The 13,360-nt window shown below is 36.3% G+C and overlaps 1 protein-coding gene across 7 annotated transcripts in view; it reads right to left on the bottom strand.

The window, feature by feature from the left end:
• Positions 1-12,306, bottom strand: part of LOC131801636 (hillarin) — a 104,506-nt gene extending 92,200 nt beyond the window's left edge. For 3 of the 7 annotated variants that reach the window (XM_059120498.1, XM_059120496.1, XM_059120497.1), the window contains exon 1: positions 11,257-12,304. The gene's annotated coding sequence lies outside the window, so the exon portion shown is untranslated. Of the gene's footprint in view, positions 1-11,256 lie in introns of all 7 variants that reach the window. The other 4 variants (XM_059120499.1, XM_059120500.1, XM_059120501.1 and 1 more) reach the window with 4 other exon arrangements.
• Between the last annotated feature and the right edge of the window lie 1,054 nt (positions 12,307-13,360).

The following is a 13,360-nucleotide window of genomic DNA, read 5'->3' as shown; positions in this document are numbered from 1 at the left end:
GTCAATTTGATTAAAAAATCAAAAGTTGCAAAAATTTTTGAAAAAAAGAAAATTAAAAAAGTCAGAATGTTTGTTTAGCACTTAAACTCTTGGATATATCTTAGAGAGCTATGGGCAGACAGATATGACTAGACACGGATTTTGCATATTTTGGCCGTATCAAATGATATGTACCCTCAGCAGCCATAAGGGTGAAGCTTTTGGAAACTCTTTTTTCACTGAAGGTTAAAGTTTAGCAAAATATCAAATAGCGCATAAGTACCAACAAATAAAAGAAAAACAAGTTAAAAAGTATCAGTCGGGCTTACCCACAGATGTATACCTCCAAACAATGTCTGTTTGTTTTTATATATATTGACTTACGTTATGGCTATTCAAACTTTTGACCCTTTATGGGGGAGGTTCCGAAAGGTTTGTCCAATATTGTTCATTTCATATCTGACCTAAGTCTATTACAAGGTGCCAGATTTGGCCTATACCGACAACTTCCTGTTCTTTATATGAGATGTGTGATAATTTTTGCAAAATGTTCAAATATGCACGATGTACCCGATGCAGTGGACCTACGTATTTCATTGATACCCTCCACCATTAGGGAAGAATCTGGCAATTTTCAAAAAAAAAAAAAAAAATAAATAAATAAAATAAATAAAATCCGTTCAAAATTCTATTAAAATCTTTAAAATACCGAATGTAGCCATTATTTCTTTACGACGACGTGGAGCTATATATAGGCAACTTTCATCATAAGCCATTACAATATCCAAATGCGAAACATAAAAAAATCGGTGAATAATGTCGCTAAAATCATCAATATACCGAATATCGGGAGGACCATTATATTGGGGCTATACGAAGACGTGGACCTGCACAGAAAATTTTCTGTCATAGGCTGTAGTACCCATTACGAACTTCAAATACCAAATTTAAAACATTTCCGGTGAATAATATCAATTAAATCACCAAAATACCGAAAATAGGGAGGTACCATTATATGGGGCTATACCAAAAGTCCTGCAGACAGAATATACATTTGAGTAAAATTTTTTCAGCCTACTTCATTTCGTTCGGAAGCTAGAGTGATTTCCATCGACGGACGGACATCGCTAAATCGACATAGAATTTTAATCTAATCAGGAATATACATACTTCGTGGGGTCTAAAATGTATATTTCGAGGTTTTACAAACGGAATGACAAACTTACTGGAGGCTATAAAAATACTGGGATGTGAAAAATTTCAAGGAAATCGAACACTTATTTACAATTCTATAGGAATAATTGTTAGTCAAAAGGTTGTCCAGAAAAAGTGGACCGGAATATCTATCAGATCTACGATTAACAAAAATATGAAGATACTCGAAATTTGATTAAAATCGCTGACTTGTTTCGCATGACCCCTTGTGAGGGTGGTACCAGAAGGAGTGGGCCAATAAGTTCCATATCATATCAAATCATGCCTCTGGTTGAGAGACATATTTAGAAAAATCAAGTTTGAAAAGAGTCCCTGACTTGTTTCGCATGTTATGCGAGATTTAATTATTCAAAATTTTGACCCGTTGTGGGGAGGATACCAGAAGGAGTGAGCTGATATATCACACCTTCACAGCAGATCTTGTGTTATTGGAAGTAATAGGATGTGTTAAATTTGAAAACAACCTGATTCTTATCTCGTATTTTATACTCGTTTTGGTTATTCAAAATTTGGAGCCTTTGTTGGGGCGGTACCCAAGGTAAATTTCTATCTCTACCATCTTTATAACGACCTTGCGTTGATAGAAATATTGAGATCCGGCAAGTTTGAATTAATTTCGCCTTTTATGAGCTTCTTACATACAAAATTTTGACCGTTTGTGGGGAGGTACCAGAAGGACCGATATAGCCCATCTACACACCAGATCTTGGGTTAATAAAAATATAGTAGTGTGTGAAATTTGAAGACTATCGGACTCTTATCTGACATTTTATAAGAGATATTTATATTCCAAATGTTGACCCTTTGTGGGGTAGGTACTTGATGGAGTGGACCAATATTGTCCATTTTCTCACCTCATCGAACACTGACCTTTCTCTTTCTGTGCAGTAAAATATTTTTTTTTTGAAAATTTCGACAGTTTGTGAGGGAGGTACCAGAAAGAGTTGAAGATTGATAATAATATTACGATGTTCCAAGTTTGGACCAAAACAGATACTCTCTTCGAGAGTTATCGTGCGCACCAGATAGACAGACGGACGGACATCGCTAGATCGACTCCAAATGTTCTGAAACGGATTTGGTCCAAAGAGACCGAGTGTCTAAAACCGTTATTTCGATGAGACATGTTTAGTGGCTGAGGGTATAATGATCCGATATAGAGATTTGTTTAGTAATTCCAACATTACAAAATATAATTATTTCGGAAGCACAACTCGTCCAAGTACCCGCTACTATATTGATGTTTGATAAATATTAACTGAATCCTGATATCCAATCTATTTAGCATCAGCTAGGTGTGCATTGCACATGTTTGGTATAGCTTCAAATTGAATTCGGATCAAAATTTGTTTGTGTATTTTAAGAATTTTTCATTCACCATTCAAACCATATTAATTAATAACAACTAAAACCCCAGGTAAGTTCGGCCGAGTGAAGTTTTTAATATCCTCCACCATTTTAAAGGAACTTAAAAAAATGTCAAAAAAAAAACCGTCGAAAAGTACCGCTTGGGGCTATACGAAAACGTGGTCCTGCATTAGAAATATTTTTATAAGCTGTAGTACCCATTATGAATTTAAATACGAAATTTAAAATAATTCCGGTCTAAAATGTTGCTAAAATCATTAAAATACCGAATATCGTGAGGTACCGTTACATGGGGACTCTACGGGATACACGATATCGTGGTCCTATATACTCAACAGGAAAATAAAAAAATATGGCTCAAATTATAAAAATACCCAATAAAGGGGGATGTCTTTATATGGGGGCTAGACGATATCGTGAACCGATATAGCCCATCTTCGAACTTGACCTGTCTGCAGACAAAATACAGATCTATGCTAAATTTTAGCTTCCTATCTTAATTCGTTTTGCCTGTAGCGTGATTACAACAGACGGACAGACGATCAAGAATATATATACTTTGTTAGGTCTAAAATTATTATTTCTATGAGTTACAAGCGGAACGACGAATTTAATATACCCCCCATACAATGTATGATGGAGGGTATAAAGAATGAATTGTAATTTATGTTATTAATAACATACGTAATATGTATTGTTCGTCTAACCACAGTCGATTTTAAATTTAGTCAGAAATAAACTATATAAATAACGACCCAGTTGAAAACTTCCATGCCTACAATGTTTATGGAGAGACAATCCTTCATGTCTTCCAAACGTCAATCATGGGTTGTGAAACACACTAAAATCATTACTCACACTTGTGGGTATGCGTATGTGTGTGTATGAGTGATAACACCGACATGCACTTGTTTTCCACTACACAAAATAAAAAAAAAAAAAACATAAATTCGCTTTCGCACATTCACCTCTTACTTCTCTTATCATTTCTTAATTTTCTTCTTTTCAAATTTATCACCTACCCCATATTCCCAACATGATTAAAGAAAAAACACTCACACAAAATTTTATTTTATGACATACATGCAAACGTTCATACATACAAATTTCTTCACATATGACTTGTTTGATGTGAATGCTGCCGCTGCTGATGACGACGATGATGACGTTTATAATGCCTATTATCTTTTTATTGCCATTGTTGTTGGATCTCATCTCATACTTGTTATGGTGCTACTACTCCCCATATTTGTATAGTGCAAAAGAAAGTTAATCACAAACAGCAACAACAACGAACAAAAAAAAAAAAAAACAATCTCAACTGTCTTATATGCCGCATGCATGCGTGTTTTGCACAGCTTCGTTGCATCTCTTTTAAAATTTGACTTTATCTCTGAGAATTTCTCTGGCGATCATTATGGGTCTGTATTTGTATCATCTTCTCCTCTGTGTGGCAAGAGATGTTAACACATTTACAAATAAATGCATTTATTTTCTCGAGATTTTGTGAGAATGACATATTTTGCAGGGTTTCCGTTGAAGATTTTGGTAGTTTAGGGGATTTCTTTTATGTAACATAAACCCTATTTTATTGGGCAAATATTCCCAAATCCTATATTTATGATATGAATGGATTCTACATATAACAAGTAACAAGTTAAAAAGTATCAGTCGGTTTGCCGATAGATATAAACCCTCACCATTTCACCACTTATCTATATATACTAGCATGTATCCGATACTATGTCAGGGAAAAGTCCACCTTACAATTTTAGATTCGCAACAGTTTGTGTTAGGACTTTTAAATAAACAAAATGCACAATTTGTTCAGTTTGACAAGATTTTTTGTTATCATACACTGTACTAAATTTTCAGACTTTCAAGGTTTTGTGCATTATTCAAGTTTTTTTATTTTTCGGAAAGAATAGTAGAAAAATGTTTACCTTTTACATCAAAAAGTCTCCCCAATCTTTTATTATGAAGTCTACTGAGGAGGATATTAGTAAAACCATACAGTTTTTCTGTATCTCTTAATCCATAGTCACATTCAAAAACATTCTACTTCTCTCCATCCTTGTTCCATTCAAAATTAGTACCATTAAGTACTTTTCGTACAACTGTAGTCCACATTTGCAAAACCAACTCCACATCTCAATCCCAGATACTATTAGAGACCTTAATAGCAAATTTTGGGATTCCAGCTCTATTTTTTTTTCATGTAATACCCAATTTAGTACCACTTAGCACTTTCAAAGACATTTTAGGTCTTTGATACTTTTCGATCAATTATAGTACACATTCACGAAACCACCCTTATATCTTAACCACAGACACAAACAGTGACACAAATTTCAGAATTACAGATCTATCCCTTCACTCAATACCAAATTTAGTAACATTAAGTACTTTTCGTACAATTTTGGAACTCATTTGTAAGCCGTTCCATATCCTAAACCTAGACGCTAACAGTTTTCGCAATATAAAATTACACAGTTTTATCCGGTACCAAATTTAGTACCATTTAGTAGTTTTCGTACAAATATAGGACGCATTTCCAAACTACCGCCAAAAATATCAAATTTCAGAATTTTTATCTCTATCCCAATACTTTAGTCCACATTTCCGAAACCACCTCCACATATTTAGGATAAAGATGTGGTCTTGGAAATTTGTAGTGCAAGTGCACGAAATTAAGTACTTTTCGTGTCCTAGTCCTAAATTTGATACAATTCGGTATTGGGTGAAAAAATAGTGCTTAAAATCTCAAATTTAATAGTAAGGTCTCTGTTCATCACCTTAATATTAAATTTGAGATTTTAAGCACTATTTGTTCACCCAATACCGAATCGTATCAAATTTAGGACTATTCAGTACTTTTCGAGGACTTGCACTACAAATTTCCAAGACCATATCTTTATCACAAACCTACCACCAGCAGGGTCCCCAGAACAAAATTTCAAAATGTCAGCTTCATCCGTTCACTGAAGTTCATATTGTGCCAGATTTAGTATCATTAAGTACAGTTCAAACACTAAGTACACATATCCAAACAAGTTTTATATATCAATTTTATTTTCCAACCTTGATTATCAAACCAAATTTCAAGTTTTTAGTATTATTTGTTCAAATAATACCAAATGGTACAATTTTAGAAGTTTAGTACCATTTTAAAAATTTTCGTGACCCTAAAGTTCGAATTTCCAGAAAACTTTTGGTACATATGTCCTGCGCTAAGTCAGTGACCGAAATACTGCGAAAAAAAATTGCAAAGACATTGCATGACAAGAAAAAACTGCAACCAAATTCAGACTGCTGTCATTTCTGAGCCACTCGTCCGAAAGCTGTTAAAATTATTCCAGTGATAGTTCATTATATTGGTTACAAGCGTACAAGAGCATTTTGTTGAGAATTTTCCAGAAAAAAAGTTATTCGTAATGGAATTCAAGCGTGATAGTGAGATTTCTTTATATTTGGCTGTGGTTTTCGTTAGAGCACTCCAGCATTTAAATGTGAATAAATCTTTTGTGACTCGTACCATAGCTCGTTACCGTGATACTGGTAGGGTAGACCGACGGCAAGGAATTGGACAGCAAAATCCGCAGAAATTCGAAATAATTATTCTTCAAATATTTAATAACGAGCTCGATTCCAAAAAGTGCAAGAACTTACACCGCAACAGAAAGAAAATAGACTCAAAAGAGCTAAAGAGTTGTTTCACTTGGCCGAAAGTTGTTGGAAGAGAAAACATTCATTTTCCAGCAGTTTGTGAACAAACAAAATGTTCGTGTTTACTTGCCAGAGAGGTCAGCTGTAAATGTGCATCTTCGGTTGGCCACCAGAACTAATGCGCCGGCCATGGTGATGGTGTGGGCCGCCATAACAGCCGATGGTCGCTCTCCGCTGGCATTAATCGACCGTGGCATCCGAATAAATCCCGATTATTACCGCGAAAATATTCTGGAGTATGTATTTAAGCTTTGGGCAAGAATACATTTTGCTCGCAAACCTTGGACATTTCAACAGTACTCAAGTTTATGTGTAGGTCCCGTATTTGCCATAGTCTCTATAGGGTGGTACCTGCAAATCTATGGAATTTTTATGATTTCGGCATCATTTTCTGGCCAAATGACCTGAAACTTCTTTTTTTCTCCTTAGATATCTTCCAAAAATAAAGATAATTTTTTTATACTTTTTATGGGCTAGGAGTTTCCTGCAGATATAATACCTATTCAATTCGCCTAACAATGGCATGTTGTCTTTAAATAGTTGACATTCTGAATAGATTATACAGGGTTGCCCATATTCGAAGGACCTTTGGGCCCTTTGGGCCCATTCCAATCGACGAGGCTTGTCCGCAGGCAACATTCTTTGCGTCAATTGAATTTTGTACGGGAACAAATGCAAATCAATGCGAATAATCCGTTGTAATGTGGACCGAGCCATGAACAACTGCTGAGAACGGCGTTTTTGGGATGTTCTTGGGGACCTCTCAACACTGGCTCGTACGGCAGCGATATTTTCGGCCGATCGCCTTGGTCGACTTTTATATGGCCTCTTCGGATTAGAAAGAGCCTAACCAGTCGAAAATGTTTCGTATAAACGCTTAATGGTGTTCTTAGAAGGCGCACTTCTCACATTTTTTAATGTTTTAAAAGCACGTTGAGTTTTCACAATTGACTTCTTCTGTTGAATGTAAATTTCAACTATTTCAGAGCGCTCGCGTGGCGTGTAAAAATCTGCTTGGACTGACGCTTCAAACGCGGTATGTCATTAAGCGATGTGACATCTCTGTCAAAAGTTATGGCGTTGCCAGGTGGGTCCGTCGAATATGGGCAACCCTGTATATAGTATTCTTGCAAGTTTTCTATATTAAACCTTCATGCGTAAAACAGTTGTTCGAAAATATTGCACTTGCTTATATAAATTCTGTTTTTTTATAAATTTTAATTTTTCTCTTGCATATATAAATATACATGACTTATTTTTATGTTATCTTTTTCGCATCTCTACTTCCTTGCCTTTGGCACTGTTTCATATTCATCAAATGTGCATGAAGAAATATTTCATTGAAGTTATCGGTGATATTTCTATTCTCATAATTAATGCAGATTTCTGACCTCGGCAACACTGTTGAACAATTAGCTTATTAGGGTGACATGATTAATGGTTTTCTTTAAAATATAACAAATAACGTTAATAAACTCGATCAAGCTGAAATTTTTGATGTCTTATACCCTGAGATAAAAATTGCGTTCAGCAATTTCCCTTTCCCTTGTCTTATAAGAGATTAATGGTTATTGTTACTGGAATTAGTGCAACTTTATTGTCAACTTTGCATCTGACCTGTATTTTTACATGGAAAAATATATCCACCTCTGAATATGGAGATTATGATTTTTCAAACAGTTGGGAAAGTTCCGAAAGTGGACTGAGATTATAAACACCTGACTTAAACGTCATACAAATATTAAAATGTCATAAGTTTCAAAGAAATCGGATACCTTTTTTTTGAGGGAAGTACAAGAAGCAGTTGGACTAAATATTCCATCATTACGCCACTCCTAATGCTGGTAGAAACTTTAACATGTGCAAATATTGAAGAAAACGAAAATTTTTGCATTTTATGAGAGTTATGATCATTACCCATTTTTTATCTCTAAAATTAGTGTACGTTTAGTAATAGCCCCACAATTAACCTCACATGCCCTTAAAGGTGTTGCCACCATGGTGAAATATGGTATTTATGACCAACCTCCCTGATAGGAGTGGATCCTATCTAAACTTCTGCCTGGTTGAATATGCAACACACCTTGGATATAAACCACAGCAACGGCGATGCTCCTACAACGGGCCAACAACAACTGACAGCCTAGATCCGGGGGTCTAGGGGCACCGGGCAACCACGGTACCAGAATAAAGCCTCCGGTTAGGCTTCGTAGCATCTCAACTACCAATTGCACTCCAATAAGCCCGGGACTGGTCAACCGTCATAAAAAATCATCAGCAACAGACTACATAGTACAAAAAATTAGCAGGACTACCCTCACGGGCAGCCTACACAAGAAGAAAACACTAATACACGTCCAAAATCCCAAAAACCAACAGGATACACAGCCCACGGACCTTGCTGAAATCCCATCATGCCCCTCCACACGTAATACCTATATTTGCTAAAATGCTAATAATATTCTTATAGCGGGATTTCGTCAGTATATGCACCACGACCTCAGTCAGCCAGTACTTAAGCCGAAGCGACTGGTTCAGGGCAAATGTAGGGTCACAATCCTGCACAAAAGCAAATCCGCTAACATGTTCTATGAACCAACGCAGTTGATTCTATGAACCAACGCATGTGCACCATAATCCGCAAAACATGCTTGAGCATTTCCAACACAATTGATAGCTTCTCTTTAATATGACCGAAGTTCCCCTTGAAATTGTACTTGCCTATCGTATGCCACGTTCACCAGCTCGTCTAAGCGAAGGTCGATTATGAGCCAGTCTGCCGTTCAGCATCATCAGCCATGTCTTGTCATTCGCAACCTCAACGCCTGTTCACCTGGGGTCTACAGTTGGTCATCAGCATAAGCCCAAACGTTGAAGGACGCCGAAAGCTTGCGCGACAGAGGATCCATCATGAGGTTCCAAATATATTGTGCTAAGTCAGGTTCGATAAATGGACAATATCGACCCACTTCATCAAGTATTTCCCCCCACAAAGGTCAATAATAATTACTATAACTCTTATAAAATGTGGAATAAGAAACCGATTGTCCTCAAAGCTTACACATCCCAATATTTTTATTAATACAAGATCTGTTGTGAAGATGGGATGTATCGGCCCAATCCTTCTGGTACCTCCCCCACAAGGGATCAAAATTTTCAATCGCAATGAAGCTTATAAAACGTGAAATGAGCATACGATCTCTTTCAAATTCGACACATACTAATATTTCTGTCAGCACAAGATCTGTTAGGAAGATGGTTGATGTCGTCCCACTCCTTCTGGCACCTCCCCCACAAAGGGTCAACATTTTGAATAACCAAAACGATCATAAAATGTGAATTTAGTACCCTCTTCACATATCACATATCTCAATATTCCTACTAACACCAGATCTGGTGTGAATATGGAAAAAGGCCAATATTTTGAATTATTATATCTCGAAAATGCGAAACAAGTCATCGATTCTTTTCAAACTTGTAAATGAAATGTACTTCCGTACAGGAAGTAATCAATATATACCAAATCTGGCACCTTGTCATATATATGTCAGACCTAGGTCATATACATGATTGACAATATTGGCCAACTCTTTAAGTTCGGTTGGGTTGCAGTAAGTTCGGCCGAGCCGAACTTTGCATACCTTCCAACATTTGCAACGAATTTGGAAATAAAAAAAAATAATAACAATAAAATAAAAAAGAGAATCCGTTAAAACTCCGTTAAAATGTTATAGGAAGTTGCGGTTGTTTTGGGGTCTATACGAAGACGTGGACCTGCATAGGCAATTTTTTTGTCACAGGCTGTATTACCAATTACGAAGTGCACATACAATATTTGAAACGATTCCGGAGAATAATGCAGCTAAAAACATCAAAAACAGAATATAGGGAGGTGTCGTTACATAGGGGCTATACGAAAACCTGAACCTGCATAGACAAGTTTTTGTCATAGACTGTAGTACCCATTAGGGAACTTTAAATATGAAATTTGAAACAATTCCGGTGAATAATGTCGCTTATATCATCAAAATACCAAATATGGAGAGGTTCTGTTATAAGGGGGCTGTACGAAGGCCTGGACCTGAATATGCAATTTCCTGTCATAGACTGTAGTATTTATTTCGAATTTCAAATACGAAATTTTAAACAATTCCAGTGTCCCTAAAATCATCAAAATACAGGTAGGCAGGAGGCACAGTTATATGGGGGCAATATGAAGACCTGGACCTGTATAGTAAATTTTCCGTCATAGGCATAGGTTCCCATTAGGAACTTCAAATTCGAAACTTGAAACAATTACGGTGAATAATTTCACTAAAATTTTTAAAATACTGGATATGAGGAGGTGCAGTTTTATGGGGCTATAACTAAACGTGAACCTATATAACCTATATAGCGTGAACCCTATACCAAAAGTTCTGCAGACGAAACACACATATGAGTAAAATTTTGTCAACCTACTTCAGTATGTGTGAAAGCTAGAGTGATTTCCACAGACGGACGGACTGACACACAGGACGGATAATCATCGTTAAATCGACACAGAATTTTATGCTGATCAAGAATATATATACTTTGAGGGCTCTAAAATGTATATTTCGAAGTGTTAATATACCCTCCATAGAATGGTGGAGGGTATAAAAAAAAAGGATTCCAACGAATCTTAATCCGAAAGAAAGTTGCTCCCTCTATTTAGATTTCTTTGCTATGTAAACTTTTTAAACAGCAATACGCGTGACGTCATTTTTGGCTCTACTTTTATAATCTATAAAGTTTTTCCGTGATTATTTCATGTATTAAACCAAAAATATACCTTAACGCCCCTCGATCGCGGCAGGAAACATTAAAAACAACACTCTACCATTAATCAACAATTTTTTTTTCACATTTTCACACAAGAAATCAGACATCCTGCTCTCTCCCACATTTAATCACTTATTTTCGATGATTAGCTGACATAATATTTACCTTTTTGATATCTGGCATTCAAACGCAATACTTTTCGAATTCTTTTGTTGTTATTCTTGCAGTCTGCATCGAAATTCTTGTTATTATCCGAATTATTCTCTTTTGGATGGTGATTGAAGTTTTATTTTTTATTTATGACAATTTCAAGTTTGTTGTTGTTGTTTGGCGTGCCGTGTTTTGTTTTTATTTCTTTTTGTTGTCAATTTCAAAATTCTTCGATTATTCTCTAGAAAATTTATGTTTTTTGATTTGCACTTTTTTCTGTTTTATTTTATTTATTTTTTCATTCTTTTCGGGAAACAAATTTTCTTTCTTTCTTTCTTTCTTTGTAACTGGCCACGATTTATTCTTGATGATGGATATTCTTTGCTTCTCGTTTGTTTGTTGTTGTTTATGTAGTTTACTTCTCTTGAGTATGTGTGTATGTTTGGCTTTCAAAATATGTATAATAGAATTTATGTATTGTTGTTGTAACTGCTGTTTTTTGCTATTTCCACCACCACTACGCTCCAACTGAACACTACCACACCTCACACTTTTGTTGTTGTTGTTTGTATTTTAGACGGTTTAACTGCTGCTGGGATAAACGAACACCGTAAGACCAACCGAATTGCCAACAACAAGTGATCGAGTCAGACAAACTGACAGGCAAATAGACGGAACGGATGATACCACACCACACGAAAATTTCATATAAGAAAAAAAAAAAAAATACACACTAAAGGAAAAACACCAACAACAACAACCCAACAACAGCAACAATTCACGGGGAAAATGCAAATAGTTTTCTTTTCTTTGTTGTATGGTTGTTGCTGCCACTACAATTGTATTTGGGGGGTTTTTCACTTCTCCACTTTTGTGCTACTGTTAGACACCTTCAAGTAATTGGAGTTTTTTCTTATTTGTTGTTGTTGTTTTTAGACCCACTCACGTTAGATGCTCTTCTTCTACGGCGATTTTCTTTGTGACTTTTCAACGTTTAGCTAAGTTTATCCGCTTCGATGTACTCTCAATGGCAACGTTCCACTCGTAACTGTTGTTTCCTAAGCTAACAGCGTTTGATAATGGCTGAGACCCGGTCTGGTTCCATAGCCACAAAGCTGATGCCTTTCATTTAGTGCTCTCAGGTTCTCTCACATGTATTCAAAATCACTCACTCTCTTCCTCTCTATTTTACAGATAATTAATTCCACTTGCAAACAAAGCCTCTGACTTACATTCCCAAACACGGAGTCCGAACTTAATTGTTGTTGCAGCCATAACCGTGGCTTGTAGTTGTAAAGTGTAAAGTGAGATCATCTAACCAGCCGGGCAGGCAGGCAAGCAGGCAGTCAGTCAAGCAACAAGCCACCTCACAAATGAACTTCCTCACACCACACGCTCTCTTGGGCATACCCATATGGGTATCGATGGATGTATGGATGGATGTGAGTATGGCCGCCCAACAACGCCACCACCATTAGCCACATGAGTTCCCAGCCCCATTCACTTGTTTGCTGTTTCACTTGTTGTTGTTGTTCTTTTTGTTGCTGATACTCATTTTTGGTTATGTCCGCTTCCATTGCCGTTGTTGAAGTTCTATTCGCTGGGATTGTGCACTTGCTTTGCATTTGTGTGTGTGGGAGAGTATCTCTGTTTTGGTCTGGCTGCTGTTAAGTCCAGCTTATACACTGCTGTTATGTCAAGTGTTGCCAACCACAATTATTTACACTTTCCCGACTCCACAGTACAGTAAGACTGAACAGTACAGTAAGAGTATTTGTTAACATTGGAGTCTGAGCATTTTCTGTGTACAAGAGAGGGAGATGTAGACTCCATATTAAGATGGTGTTGTATTTCCAATTGGAATTTTAGCTATTTGGATTTGTTTAAAAAAATATGTCAATATTCTCTTTGCAAATAGTTAACAGAATTGCCAATGGAGGTCTTTTTTCGTTGGTGTTCCTATTCTAACGTTTGTTTTCTAAGTCTTTTGATTTCTGACAAAGGAATTTAGAGACAATCGTGACCAAAGAACAAGCCACAAATTATCAGATTCGCGTTCAAAATACATTATTGTGATTAAATTTCGAAATGAAAAAATTTAGTTCGATGTCAAAATATA

The sequence above is a fragment of the Musca domestica genome, unplaced genomic scaffold (genome assembly GCF_030504385.1).
Source record: "Musca domestica strain aabys unplaced genomic scaffold, Musca_domestica.polishedcontigs.V.1.1 17, whole genome shotgun sequence".
In the NCBI taxonomy this organism is placed as follows: domain Eukaryota; kingdom Metazoa; phylum Arthropoda; class Insecta; order Diptera; family Muscidae; genus Musca; species Musca domestica.
This window is presented reverse-complemented; position numbering and strand designations above follow the sequence as displayed.